The sequence below is a fragment of the Leucopleurus acutus genome (genome assembly GCF_964270905.1).
Source record: "Leucopleurus acutus genome assembly, chromosome: 7".
In the NCBI taxonomy this organism is placed as follows: domain Eukaryota; kingdom Metazoa; phylum Chordata; class Mammalia; order Artiodactyla; family Delphinidae; genus Leucopleurus; species Leucopleurus acutus.
In genome coordinates this window covers 5,106,573-5,119,873 of record NC_139150.1, presented here as the reverse complement: position 1 = coordinate 5,119,873, position 13,301 = coordinate 5,106,573, and the positions used below count along the sequence as shown (strand labels likewise).

General features: G+C 48.8%; 1 protein-coding gene across 9 annotated transcripts in view; it reads left to right on the top strand.

Annotated features, from left to right (window-relative positions):
- Window positions 1-13,301, top strand: part of PRRC2B (proline rich coiled-coil 2B) — an 85,453-nt gene that overhangs the window by 13,305 nt on the left and 58,847 nt on the right. Inside the window, exon 1 of one of the 9 annotated variants that reach the window (XM_082842733.1) lies at window positions 12,039-12,091. The exons of the other annotated variants lie outside the window; for them this stretch is intronic. The gene's annotated coding sequence lies outside the window, so the exon portion shown is untranslated. Of the gene's footprint in view, window positions 1-12,038; window positions 12,092-13,301 lie in introns of those variants that run through there. 9 annotated transcript variants of the gene reach the window in all.

The window sequence follows — 13,301 nt, the reverse complement described above, 5'->3', positions numbered from 1 at the left end:
TCAGGGCCCCTTGGTGGCTATCGTGGACCTCATAATCGCAGTAGCAGGTGTTTCTCTGAGTGCCAACACTTCTGGACCAGTGCCTAGATGTCAGACTGACCTGGGTTCAAGTTCAGGCTTTGCTGTGCCCTAACTTGAAGATAGTGACCTTGGTCCAGTCATTTAACCTCACTGAGCCTTGGTGTCTTGTCTGTAAATTGAGGGTACAAATACCTTTCTCATTGTGGTTTATCTATTTTTTTCTTGTTTCAGGGAACTGCTGTTTTAAAATTCAGCTTTATTCAGATGTATTCATTAAATTACTTTTGGCTTTTTTCTTTGTGAATTATTTCTGCTTTCCTTCGTGTTCAGTTGTGTCTTTTTTTCTGACTCCTCGTATCAGATGCTTAATTTCATTCTTTTCTGTTAGGAATTTTAAGTTTTTAGATGATTAAATTTCCTCTGAGAACAAATTTGTCTCTGTTTCAAAAGTTTGGTGTGTAGTGTTCTTTTCTCCATCTGTGCTATTTTCTATGTATTCTGCAGCTATGGTTTTGAATTCCCCTTTGAGTCAAAAGTTTTTTAAGACGGAGGTTTGAGTTTTCCAACTGATAGGGTTATTTTTTCTTCTGCCTTCATTATATCTTATTCTGTTGCGCTGTGGTCAGAGATTTTTGCTTTTCAGAATTTGGGGTTTGCCTTAAAGTCTCATTTGTAGTCACTTTTTGAACATGTTTGCTGATCTACCTTGATCAGATCATCTGTTACTGTCTCTGTTACTGTTTTGAGTGGGCTTTGATCTATCAGCGTGTAGCGATTGCTGTGTTTTCCATTTAAAATGTTTTTTTTTTTTCATTTTAAAATTGCTCTGCAAATACAGGTTCGTGCTAGTTATATTTTCATCATGGATTGTCTCCCGACCCATGACTTTGTTCTGCTTCTTACTTTTTTTGTGTCTGGCTTCTTTTGTTCAATGTTATATATTTGTGAGTTTCACCCATGTAGTTGTGTGGCGTTTATTCCTTCTCATTTATTTTTTTTTCCAGTTTTATTGAGATACAGTTGATAAGCTGTACAGGATAATGATTTGACTTATATACACTATGAAATGATTACCACAGTAAGTTTAGTGAACATCATTTTATTGAATATATGGATACAAAATTAAAGGAATAGAAAAAAAATTTTTTCCTAGTGATGAGAACTCTTCAGATTTCTTCTCTAACAGCTTTCACATGTAACGTACAGTGTGTTAATTATATTTCCATGTTGCACGTCACATCCCTGGTACTTATTTATCTTATGACTGGAAGTTTGTACCTTTTGACCACCTTCATCCAATTCCCTTTCCCCCTCCCTCCACCTCTGGTAACCACACATCTGATCTCTTTTTCTATGAGTTAGTTAGTTACTTAGTTACATAATTACTTTGTTTTTGGAGTATCATTGACCTACAACTCTGTATTAGTTCTTGGTACACAGTATAGTGATTCACTATTTCTGTGCATTTCAAAATGATGGCCACGATAAGCCTAGTTACCATCTGTCTGTTCCTTCTCATTGTTAAATAGTATTTTGTTATGTGAATATAATGTTTATTCATTCTAGCCGTGATAGACTTTTAGCTTGTTACCAACCGTTTTGAGTTATCCTGAATACTGCTGCCATTAACATTCTCACACATGTCTTTCGATGCGTGTGTGTATGTGTTCTGTTGGGTTCATACCTAGGAATGGAATTGCCAGGTCACAGGGGAGGCATATGTTCAGCTTTAGTGGATGGCTGCCTGTTTTCCAGAGATGGTACCAATTGGCACGCCCACCAGCAGTGCAGGAGCCGTGTCCTCCCTCCACACACTTGCCTGCACTTGGCGTTGTAAAGATGTCCGTTCTCCCTGCACTGATCTCTAGATTCCATGTAATTCCAACCAAAATCCCAGCAGGCTTTTCTTTCCTCGTTGGTTGTTTAGAAATTGACAAACTGATTCTGAAATGTATATGAAAATGCAAAGGGCCAAGAATAATCAAAGCATCCTTGAAGAACAAAGCTGAAAGGACTAGATGTCAGGACTTTGTAAAAGCTACCGTAAGGCAGCACAGTGTTGGCAAAAGGATAGACAAATAGACTGATACAATAGAACAGAGATCTTGAAACAGACCGCACAGAAGTAGTCACTTAATTTATGACAAAGGTGCCACTAGACAGATGGAAAAGGTGGCCTTTTCAAAAAAAAAAGGTACTGGGAAAATTGGATTCTCTGTATGGGGGGGCGGGGAAAGAATTTTCTACCTCAAATCGTATCCAGAATCAGTTTTAGGTAGATTATAGAGCTAAACATGAAAGAGAAAACAGAGCTTCTAGAAGAAAACAGGAGAGTTCGATCTTGGAGAGGACAAAATTCTTTAAATAGGATACAGAAGGCACTACCAAAATAGAAAAGATTGACAAATTGAACTCTCTTAAACCTTTTTCTATCTTCTACTTTTTACAAATGCTTCCATAAAATGCAACAAATACTGTTTTATAATTGCCCAGATACATTAGATAACCTGTTCCGTTTATCCCTTGGAACCCTCTGTCCTGCTCTCATCAGGACCGTTCCTCTCTTGCTGTAGTGCAGCTGCCATCTTGGGCTTTCTGTGGTTGTCACTCTGGTCTTGTCCTTCTGTGTTGGATCTCTTGTTTCTTTGATCCTTTGTGTATGTATATCAGCTGGGGAATGTGAGCGTCAAATAACAACTGTCTTAAGCTGCTTTCAACAATAAGGAAATTTATTGGTTCAGGTAAGTAGAACTCTAGAGGTGGGCAGGTTCCAGATTGGTTGGTCCTGTGTGAGGTGTTGTCCCTAAGGAACCAGCTATCTTATTTGTCTGGGTGGGTCACTGGCAAGGGGGGTGGGTTTCTCCCTTAGACAGGCATGCCCCTCCCCCAGGCTGGGTGTGGGTCAGCCTTCCAGCTGCTGTCTGCCTGGGAGAGGACTAGGTCACTTCCTCTGGAAAGGAAGAACGGAGAACTAGCTTCCAGAAAGGCAGGCAGGAATGGCTCCTGCAGCATTTACCTCTGTCGTGGTTTTCTCTCTTGTTCATTAGAGTATCTTTCTCTGCAACTTTCTAAGAAGGTAAATAAATGTTTTGAGTCCTTGTGTGCATCTGAAAAGGTCTTTTTCTATCCCTGCACTTGACTTGGTCAGCTGGGGACTGGATTTCCGAGTGAAAATTGTTTTCTGGGGCGGGGGGAGGCGGGGATGATGCTGATGAGAATCACAGGGCTCCTGGGGACTCACTGCCGTTCCCCTCGCTCCTCCCTGGGACCTTTTTTGTGGGGGTGGAGGGAAGGTCGGCTTTCAGCAGCTTTTGGGTTCTTGTCTTCATCCCTAGCGCACTGAAGTTTCGTGTTGTACCTTGTGCTCCTTTAACACGCCTTACTCTGAGCACTGAGCGGGCCCTCGCAGCCTTGGGTACTTCAGCTCTGGGAATTTCTCTTGTCATTTTTATTTGATAATTTCCCTCCTTTTGCCTCTGTGTTTCTAGAAATCCTAGTTAGATTTGGATTCCTGGATTAATCTAATTCATCTCCTTGTTATGTTTTCTGAGAGATCCTTGACTTTATCTTGCATTTCTTCTATTGAAGTTGACGTTAAATTTTTTTTTAAAGATTTATTTATTTTTGGCTGCGTTGGGTCTTCGTTGCTGCGCTGCTGCGCGCGGGCTTTCTCTAGTTGTGGTGAGCAGGGGCTACTCTTCGTTGCGGTGTGCAGGCTTCTCATTGCGGTGGCTTCTCTTGTTGCGGAGCACGGGCTCTGGGCGCGTGTGCTCATTAGTTGTGGCGCACGGGCTTAGTTGCCCCACGGCATGTGGGATCTTCCCAGACCAGGGCTCGAACCCGTGTCCCCTGCATTGGCAGGCGGATGCTTAACCACTGCGCCACCAGAGGGGAAGCCCCCCTCCAGGTTCTTTAGTTTATTTGGTTTCTGTCTTTTATTTGAGGTCTCAGACACAGTTGATTGGAAACTGGGTGGGTGGGTCAGAGGGGGCTCTTGGGAGTGGGGTGGGTGGGTGAGAAGCCACCCTTTTATTCTCCAGCCCCAAGGTCCGCTCTGTAGGTTTTCGAGAGAAGACTCCCTCTTTGCCAAGGGTGTGGAGGGAGGGAGGTAATTGGTTTGTCTACCAACTCTTCTGGGGGGCCAAGAGCAGAGGGAGCCTCAGGCGCCTCTGGTTTGCTCCTCAGGTTTGTACTTAGCTTCTTTTTTTAGCTCCTTTCCTCACCCCCACCCCCTTTGACCCTGGTGTTCTCAAGCCTAGACTTCTCTTGTTTAATTTAATCTGGGGGGGAGGGGCGGGCAGGGAGGCGAGGTGGAGGCAGGTCTTGCACATGCAGCCGCTCTGCAAGAGCTCCCAGCTTTAACCCCCCCCCGTCCCCCCCGCAGTCTTCCAGGGCACCCACTACTCTTAGGACCTTCCCAGCTCTCTGGGGTCCTCAGTTCCTAGGATCTGTAATCTCCTAAATCTATTACTTATGTCTGTTCTCTGCCAAAATCGTCCCTGTCTTTGGGGTCTCTTTGTTGTCATTTTAGAGGGTTTTGGAAAGGTGAGCTATAAATGCCTGTGGTCCTTCTGCCATGTTTAAACAGAACATCCCTGTTTTCTAGATAGTTTCTGTGAATGAAGTGGAACTGAATTAGGGTCATTGCTGGGGTGTGTGTGCACATGTAGATAAGTACACAGTCACATTTATGTACGTATGTGTTTGCATAATTGTGTGTGTGTGTGTCAGTTATACCGCTCGGCTGCCACGTGATCAGCGGTGGTTGTCTTTTTGTGTCAGAACGTCCGGAGCCGCCGTTTGCCGTAGAGGCTGCAGAGTGCCGTGAGGCCCTGAAGAAAGGGGGGTGGGGATGTCTGATCATTGGCCACTACCTCCTTGCAGAAAGTGAGCTCTCAGTCCCTGCTTTCTTGAGAAGGGAGGGAGCCCCAAGCTGCAGAGAGTGTAGAGGGGTGGGGGGGTGACAGGGCCTGTTGGAGGGGTCCCTTGTCTGTGCCACCGGCTTCTCTTCACACCTTGGGGCCGTTATCTCCAGTTCCCGCAGCAGCCTTCCAAAGTAGAGCTTCTGTCCCCACTGTGGCATTTGGACTCACAGGCTCTTTCCATCCTGGCAGTGTGTGTGGAGAGAGAGCTGCTGCCTGGAGGAGGGAATTCATCCTTGTGGGGAGGGCTCGTGTCAGGGAGTTCATGTAGGCAGCAGTGGCTGTTACTTGGTGGATGGTGGAATCAGTCTCTCTCTCTCTCTCTCTCTCTCTCTCTCTCTCTCCCCCCCCCCCCCCCCCCCCGTGTTCTTTCAGCAGTGAATGAATCTGTGAGGACCTGGGGTTTGGGAAGGTGGAAGGAATGCTTTCTCCTGGGCTAAAGAAAAGTACTTCCTGCCAAGTAGTCCTCCCTCTTCTAGAGCCCAGATTCTAGCTGCTACAGGTGACATCATTCCTACGGGAAAGGTTTTGGGTGTAAACAAAGTCCCCGCTGGCTGGGACAGCATCCTGCATGTGCTTCTGCTTGGCCTGTGCGGTACTCCCTAAGCTTTCCTTAAAATCATTTTCAAAATTTTTTTAGACAAAGAGCAAATCTGTTTAGAATTTATATAGTGTCTTATGACCTTCATTGCTAAACTCTTGAAATAGGAAACAAAACCACAGTAGAATAGAGTAGCAGGAGGCAGGATAATTAGCATTGCAGCATGGTGGCCCCTGAATTTAAGTGACTTGTGCTGGTGTAGCGACATCCAGCAGTGTGACTGGGAGCTGGCCGATGGGTGACCACTTTTTACTTTTTTAAGGTTTTGCAGTTTTTCTATATCAAGCGTACATTCCTTTTGTTGTAAAAACGTTATGGGTGAACAAATGAGCAGGACCGCGGTTGTCCACCTCCATGAGGCAGTCAGTCCTAACGCCAGCGTGTGCTTGCGTTGCATATCCCTGCTTATCGCCCCCAAATGGGAAACCTTGAGACTGGGGCAGTTTAGTGCTGTTTAAAATGGGGTCACAGTGGAGTGTTGATCTCGAGGGTCTTCTGAGCATTAGAGTGCATCTCTGTCTCCTGAGAACTAATTAAAGGGGTCCACAAGCAGATCCTAAACACCCGTGAATTTTCAGTCGTGCTTTTGAAGGTCTGCTCTCTGCATCAGGGCCCTTAAGCTGTGAGACGGGAAAGTGGGGTCAGGTCCCTGGAGCCCCAGGAGCCCAGGAGCCCAGAGGTAGGTGGGAAGTTGGAGGCTTCGCTGGTTGCATAGGAGTCTGGAAGGGTGAAGGAGTGTTGCAGGGCTGATGGTCGGGCAGAGCCAGGGTAGTAGCTGCCTACGGTCGAGAGCCTTCTAAGGGCGAGCGAGAGCTGGGTCACGTGTTGTGTTCGTTCTTTCATTTATTCCTGATGTCAGACCTGTGAGGTGGGTAACAGTATATTCATATCCGTTAAGTCAACAGAGAAACAGGCGAGTGTGGAGGCAAGATGCAAACCCCTGTTTTGGAGAAATGAAAGTGGCGGGGGATGGGGTGGGATGAGACTGGGTGGTGGTTTGGGGCCGTGTGTTGGCTTAGAGCAGCGGTCCCCACCCTTTCTGGCACCAGGGACCGGTTTCACGGAAGACAGTTTTCCCACGGACGGGGTCTGGGGGGTGGGGTGGGGGGGCGATGGCTCAGGTAGTAATGCCAGCGCTGGGGGAGTGGCAGATGAAGCTTCGCTCGCCTCCTGCTGTGCGGTCTGGTACCAGTCCACGGCCCAGGGGTTGGGGACCCCTGGCCTAGAGGGTTTGGATTTGACCCCGGAGCAGTGGGATGAGGTTGGAGGTGTCTGAGCAGGTGCTTGTGACCTGGTTTGGCTCTGGTGGAAGGGTTTAGGGCAGGACGGGGAGCGCTGACTCTGAGGCTCAGGGAAGCAGGGGTGGGGCTTGCAGCCCCTGAAGTGTGCAGGAGAGCTGGGGACGGGGAAGTGCTTTGGTCCCTGCAGCTCAGGCCTTCGTCCTTATTTTTAATTGCTGTAGGTTCCTAAGGTGTTGCTGTTCCCTCAGAGGTGTGGACCTCTTCGGGTGGTGGCTCGAGTCTCCTTTAACCCCAGCCCTTTGTTGGTCCTCAGGCCTTTATTTGCAGGCAGCTTGTTCTTGGAGAGGTTTGTGCTGGCCTGTCCCGCAGAAACCTCACCTGCCTGGGCTCCTGCAGGTGGGTTGCCTGGGCCCAGGCTCCAGCTTTACAGGTGGGCCAGCTCCTGCCTCCTAGGGGCTGGAGAGGTGTGGGGCCCTGTGCTTCTGGTGGGCCGCCCTGGTTTTCTGACTGGGGCCCTGTAGGGAGCCCCTGGAGGCTGGAGGTGTGGAGTTGGTCATGCTGTTGCTGAGTGAGGGTGCAGAAGCTTCCCTGCAAACCCAGGTGGGATTCCCCATCCCCACCCCCACTCCTGCCTCGTCCTGGGGCATAGTCCAGGGGGATACATGAACCCCTTTTTGTTGAATCCATTTTACTGTGATGTATTCTTTTCCACATCTGATTCTCCCTTTAGACTAGGAGTCAGCCAACTGCAGCCCCAAATCCAGCCCCCACTCCCGTTGTTGTAAATAAAGTTTTATTGGAACCCAGCTCTGCTGCTTTGTTTATGTTTGTGGTTGCAGCAGCGCTGGGCGGTTGAGTGGCGGTGATGGAGATGCTGCTGTCTGGAGCCTGCTCTGGAGGGCAGGCTGGGGTCTCGTTGCTTCCACACCCCCAGCAGCTAGTAGCCCCGTGTCTGCTACACAGAGCGGGCAGCACACATCTGATAACTTGAACTAGGTGATGTGGCGCGTCCCCCGTGTTGAAGGTTTTTTTTTTTTTTGGCAGTGTTGGAGAAGGATGGAATTGTTTATTCATCTTGTACCCAGATTTTGTGGGGGATGGTTCTTTATGTTCTGACTGAGACTGGACAAGCATACTGTCTGACGCCCAGGTCCTTTACTGACCCACGTGCTTGTTTCCTGACCTGTTTATCCGGGCTGCTCTCAGCTTCCCTTCCTGTTTGATTACGCTTTCCTTTTTCTCCACCCCGGCCGGGGGCTTCTGCTTGTGTCTCGAGCCGGTGGCACTTAGTCTGAACGTGCTGTTTCTGTGGCTCGTGGGTCTTCCCCGGTGACTGACCACCTCCGCTCTGAGAGGTGGGGTCCGGGCTGGAGCTCGCATTGGGTCCTTCATTGTCGGTGGTGATGGCTCCAGGTGTCCTGAGGATTGAGGACTGCTTAGGAAAGCAGGTGATGTGACCAAATGTTACCGGGCTCAGGGAGACCTGTGAAAAGCCGGGGTTTGCCCCGGTGTAAATCTGGCTGTGGGCAGCACCTGCGCGTATTAAAGGTTCATCTTTGAACGGCTTGTCCGGTCCGGTCATCCGTGCAGTCGCCCAGAAGGCAGCCTTGAGCTGGCGCTGCCCTGCGTCAGAACCAGTGCACTCGCCCTCCCATGGACAGAGCCTCAGCAGCCTGACGTCAGGGCCCCCCTGTGGCCTGGTGTTCCTGCCTGGGCTCCAGCCTGTGACCCTGGGCAGGGACTTAGTGTCCTCCTCTGTAAAGCAGGCTGATGACAGTAGTGTCTTCCTGAGAGGATGGAGGGCAGTGAGTGTCAGCAGGATGCCGGCCTGCCTTGAGCGCGGAGCGCTTCCCCGGGGAGTCCCTGGCTGGGCGGGCGTCTGCCGCTGGCTGGTACCCAAGTGGAGTGAAATGAATCCTGTTACTCGGAAATGGCTTTTGATAAGCTGGAGGGCGGGAGGGCGGGAGGTCCTCCCTCTGGTGGACCGAGGGCAGGCGTGTGGTGACCTGCTGGGCGGCTGGGCCTGCCGGCTGGAGGCTCGGGGCCTGGTGACTAAGTTGCCCTTGCTGGTGAATCTTTCTGGTTGTGTTGCTCCAGCAGAGCCTGGGCCTTCAGCACTGCTGTAGGTGACTTGCCAAAACGGGCAGACTTGGAATTGTGTTAAAATGTCCTTTGCTTCGTTCCCCAAAGCTGTCTTCACACGGATTTGGGGTCCTTCTTTCCTGTTTCTTTTAGGTGAGCCATTTTCACAGCCTCGGGGCCCAGGCGGGGCCTCAGGTGGCTCGTGGGAAGGCAGGCTGCCAGCAGTGGGGGCAGGACTGGGGACGGCGCTCCCCTGGCTTGTAGCTGCTTTAGATGCAATACCGAGCTTCCAAATTAGATCTTGTTTAGGAAAAAAAAAATACAGAAATGAATTCTGTTGCCTAGAAAAGGAAGAGCAAGCAGCGTGAAAGGCGTGGCTGTGCTCCAGGCTTGGTCTGTGCTGCCTGCAGACCCGGTGTCTCAGCCCGCTCGTCCGGATCCCGCACCACGAGGCAGGCTGGGATGGACACGCCTCTGACCCACCCCGAAGTGTGTTCCCTTGCCTCCCCAGCTTCATGAGTCACACCCACATGTTTGCCTGCAAGTCTCTCTGTTATCTGACAGGCTAGTGGAGCGCCGTGCGCAGCGCGCGTGCGTGCGTGCGTGCGTGCGTGCGTGCGTGCGTGTGTGTGTGCGTGTGTGTGTGTGACTGCTGATGTTTGTGAAAACCGAGGGGCAAGCAGAGTAGCCAGATGGGTGTGGGGCAGAGCTGGGCCCCAAACTTGACACGCATTCACTGTCATTACATACCTGCAATACCGTTGGGGAAACCAGAGTGTTCTTATTTGTATTTTGGATTTGTATCCAGTGAAATCTGGCTTAATAAATGAACCCTTGCATGCCCTGAGGCTGGTGTCTGTAATCTTGCTTTGTAAAGGGCCAGGTAGTAAATAGTTGTTGCTTTGTGGAGCATGCTGGCCTCTTGCACATTCTTTAGGCTGACTGTAATTTGCCCACCCTGCTCTAAGAGAGAATTGGGGCTGAAGGGTGTTCATCTGTGCAGTCTGACTGTGGAGCGCTGCAGTGAACAGCTCTCAGGCCCCCTCCCCACAGGTGTTGTCTCCGTAGCAATGGTGGCTCAGTAGCGTTGCTTGTTAGCACCCCAGATTGCTATAGAAATACAGAATCCAGGCCCGATGTGTGGTGAGACATGGCTGCTTTGACAGTAAGTCGTGTGATTCCATGGCTGTGGGTTATTAACATTGACATGGGTTTTTTTTTTTTAATCTTTTTTTGTTTACATTGACATGTTTGATTTTAGAACCCGCTGGCATTTGTGAAATCTTGTCTTGGCCCCTCAGTTCTGTAGGTGGGGAAGCTGAGGTCTAGAGAGGCCAGTAGTGTGCCCAGCAGGTGCAAAACTTGGTTAAAAAGTGGGTGAAGGGTCCCTCCAAAAAGCGCACGTATGGGTTTAGTTGCAGACGTTAGTCCAGTGTGCTCCCTGTTTTGGCTTCACGGAGGGGCTCTTTTCAAAAGGAATAGAAAGCATATTCCCTCAACGTAGTAGCTGCTCAATAAGTGTTGGCTGAATGGCTGAATTTATTTAGAGGACGTAGTTCAAGCAACAGCTGTTGACCAACTGATACCTCTTAGTGCCCCGTGGCCAGGGTTTTCTTTATTGTTTTCTGGGGTGCGGGAAGCGGGGGTACAGTCAGGCTCCGGTCTCCTAGTGCTCCCTGAGGGTGAGTGTGGGGACTGGTCAGTTCGGAGAAGCGTGGTGTCACCGGGAAGACCCACTGAGAGCTCTCTGTGTCTACTCTAACCTCTGCGCATGGGCCCAGGAAGTACAGAATCAGAGAAAGATCGGTTTGTATCAGTGAACTGGCAGAAGTTTGGACTGACAGGCTTTTTTTTTAAGATTTATTTTTTATTGAGGTGACATTGGTTTATAACATTATATGTTTCATGTGTACAACCTTATATTTCTACTTCCGTATGCCCCAGCGCGTGCTCACCACCGTTTAGTCTCTGTCCGTCACCATACGTTGATCCCCTTTGCCCATTTCGCCCTCTCCCCACCCCTTCCTTTCTGCTAACCGTTGCTCTGTTCTCTGTATCTGTGTTTTTGTTTGCTTTGGTCTGTTCATTTATTTTGTTTGTTTGTTGGTTTGGTTTTTTATATCCACATATGAGTTGAAATCATACAGTATTTGTCTTTCTATGTCTGACTTATTTCACTTAGCATAATACCCTCAAGGTTCATCCATGTTGTCACAAATGGCAGTTTCATCTTTTTATGGCTGAATAGTATTCCATTGTGTGTATATACCATATCTTCTTCATTCATCCATTAGGCTATTGTAAATAATACTGCGATGAACACAGGGGTGCATGTAGCTCTTCAAATTAGTATTTTCATATTCTTTGCATAAATTTCCAGAAGTGGGATTGCCAGCTCATATGGTAGTTCTGTTCTTAATTTTTGAGGAATCTCGATACAGTCTTCCATAGTGGCTACACCAATTTACATTCCTGTGGATTGACAGATTTTTTATTTTTATTTTTATTTTTTTTTTTGCAGTACGCGGGCCTCTCCTGCTGTGGCCTCTCCCGTTGTGGAGCACAGGCTCTGGACGTGCAGACCCAGCGGCCATGGCTCATGGGCCCAGCCGCTCTGTGGCATGTGGGATCTTCCCGGACTGGGGCACGAACCCGTGTCCCCTGCATCGGCAGGCGGACTCTCAACCACTGCGCCACAAGGGAAGCCCGGATTAACAGATTTTAAGAAGACTTTCTAGTAGTATCTATAGAAACAAGAATTTTTCTGGTCAAGTTTCAGAATTATAAGACATTGGATTTTTTAAAATCAAGCATGTTGGGCTTCCCTGGTGGCTCAGTGGTTAAGAATCCGCCTGCCAGTGCAGGGGACACGGGTTCGAGCCATGGTCCGGGAAGATCCCACATGCCGCAGAGCAACTAAGACCGTGTGCCACAACTACTGAGCTTGCACTCTGGAGCCTGTGAGCCACAACTACTGAGCCCACATGCCACAACTACTGAAGCCTACGCGCTTAGAGCCTGCGTTCTGCAATAAAAGAAGCCACTGCAATGAGAAGCCCACGCACCGCAGCGAACAGTAGCCCCTGCTCGCTGCAGCTAGAGAAAGCCTGCGCGCAGCAGCAGAGACCCAACGCAGCCAAAAATAAATAAATACAATAAATAAATTTTTAAAAAATCAAGCATGTTAAGATTTAATGTAGCAATTTGATGGCCCAGGATGTCTGGTGAATAATTTTTATTTCTCTTTGTTGGTTTGGTTTTTAATTTAGTAAAGAACTAGTTATCTGGATTTAAATGAATGATGCGGCATCTGTAGTCCTGCAAGTTGTGTGGCTGGGAAGGAGGCATCACTGGCTTTGTTCAGAAGTGTTTGTAGGTTCAGTGGTCAGGTGAAAGTTGTGGTCAGAGACAGCAGAGATGTAGCTGTAAGTTAGCATTTTCCATCATTGTGCTGAAGTGAGGGATTCTGGAACGTGCTTCTTATTAATCGGCTGTGTGACCGTGGGGGAGTCCCGTCATCTCTGTAGGCTGGACTTTGGGTGGAGCTTGTGTCCATTTTATCCTCTGCTGTATCCCAGTCCCAGCTCAGGGCTTGGGCACATGACAGTGCCTGCCTAGTAAAAACGTGTTGAATAAACGATTGTAATAGTTTCCTGTGGTCGCTGTGACAAATTACCACAAATCTCGTGGCTGAAAACAGCACAGATGTGTTCTCTCTGAGTTGTGGAGGTCAGAAGTCTGAAATGAATCTTGCTGGGCTGAAATCGAGGTGTCGGCTGGGCTGTGCTCCTTCTAGGGGACGCTCTGGGGGAGAATCCGTTCCCTGGCCTTTTCCAGCTTCTAGAGGCGGCCTGCATCCCTCTGCTCGTGGCCCTCTTCCAACTTTAAAGATCACCTCTCTGGCCTGTGCTACTGTTGTCAACCGCTTAGGGTCTGACCCTCTTGCCTCCCTCCTGTAAGGACCCTTGTGATTACCTTGAGCCCACCCAGATAATCCAGGATAATCTCCCCAGCTCAATATCCTTAATTTCATCACACCTTTGCCTGAGAAGGGGACATATTCACGGGTTCTGGGAATTAGGACGTCAACGTTTTTGTTATTCAGCAGGTCACACTAGTTTGTAAAGAGTGCCAGGAGTCCCTCAGTATCCCATTTATAGCCCATGGAATGGTCTCCTATGGATGAATAAAAGACTCCATCCCTCTGTCGGGGCCCCTCCTTGGACCCCCGCTGGAGCTGTAGGGCCTCTTCAGGGCTGCCCTCTCAGGCTGCCCCATACATTTCCCACCTGGAAACCTTCAAAAGTGCTTATTTAAGGCTTTTCCTTTTAGACCCAGAGTCAGCAAGTTTGCAGGCCACTTGTCCTGTTGCATATTTTTTGTTTCTTTAAAACAAGTATGAAAAATGTAAAAAAAACAAATAATTTTTAGCTT